The sequence below is a fragment of the Lottia gigantea genome, assembly GCF_000327385.1.
Source record: "Lottia gigantea unplaced genomic scaffold LOTGIsca_629, whole genome shotgun sequence".
Lineage (NCBI taxonomy): Eukaryota > Metazoa > Mollusca > Gastropoda > Lottiidae > Lottia > Lottia gigantea.
Window position 1 is genome coordinate 1,257 of NW_008710143.1, and position 1,122 is coordinate 2,378.

Sequence of the window (1,122 nt, forward strand, 5' to 3'; positions counted from 1 at the left end):
TGACTAAATATGACGTAGTAGTAGGGGCATGTCTTTAGTTGCTAGGCAACAGATGACGTCACATCCGATTTGTTATGCGCATGCGCGACCGTTGCTAGGGAGATGACGTAATTGGGAAAACCCCGGGGAAATCCTATGCATGATAATGATTTAATTGTTGTCTGTAGTATTGAAAAACATAGTAACGTACCTTTAGTTAAGATTCTTATGAGTATATTTTATTCTCTTTTCTACATTATAAGTAGTTATGCGCATGCGCGACCGTTGCTAGGGAGATGACGTAATTGGGAAAACCCCGAGGAAAACCTATGCATGATAATGATTTAATTGTCTGTAGTATTGAAAAACATAGTAACGTACATTTAGTTAAGATTCTTATGAGTATATTTTATTCTCTTTTCTACATTATTAGTAGTAAGCGAGTGATTATAGGTACCAGACGCCGATTGGCTAAGACGTATCACGTGACTAAATGTGACGTCATAATGTGGAAGTTGTCTGCTACTAACGGTCGCGTTCTAGAATGTTCGCGATCTATTCTTATTCACGTGACCTGTGAAACGGATAAAAGATTTAATTTTCTGGAAAAAGATTCATTCTGCGTGAGGAAACAGAGAACAGTGGAACAGCTTTATTCGTTAACTATTGATAGGAGATCACGAAGTAGACTTTTTAGTCTTTCCGTAGTTTTATTTATAACTCATCTACTCCATTTAGAGTCTAAAAATTTTCTTTTTATTTCCCCGTGTGAATAACCTTTCACTTGGATGATTTTACATTTGAAATAAACTTTTCAGTTTCATGTTCGTATTGTAATCATAGTGTCAGGTAGGTAATAAAAGAAAGCAAACAACTTACAGATATAACCTCTGCATGATAATGATTTAATTGTTGTCTGTAGTATTGAAAAACATAGTTACCTTTAGTTAAGATTCTTATGAGTGTATTTTATTCTCTTTTCAGAAAATCATTTTCTACATTATTGTAAGTAGTAAGCGAGTGATTATAGGTACCAGACGCTGATTGGCTGAGACGTACCACGTGACTAAATATGACGTAGTAGTAGGGGCATGTCTTCAGGGACTTTAGTTGCTAGGGAGATGACGTCATTGGGAAAACCCC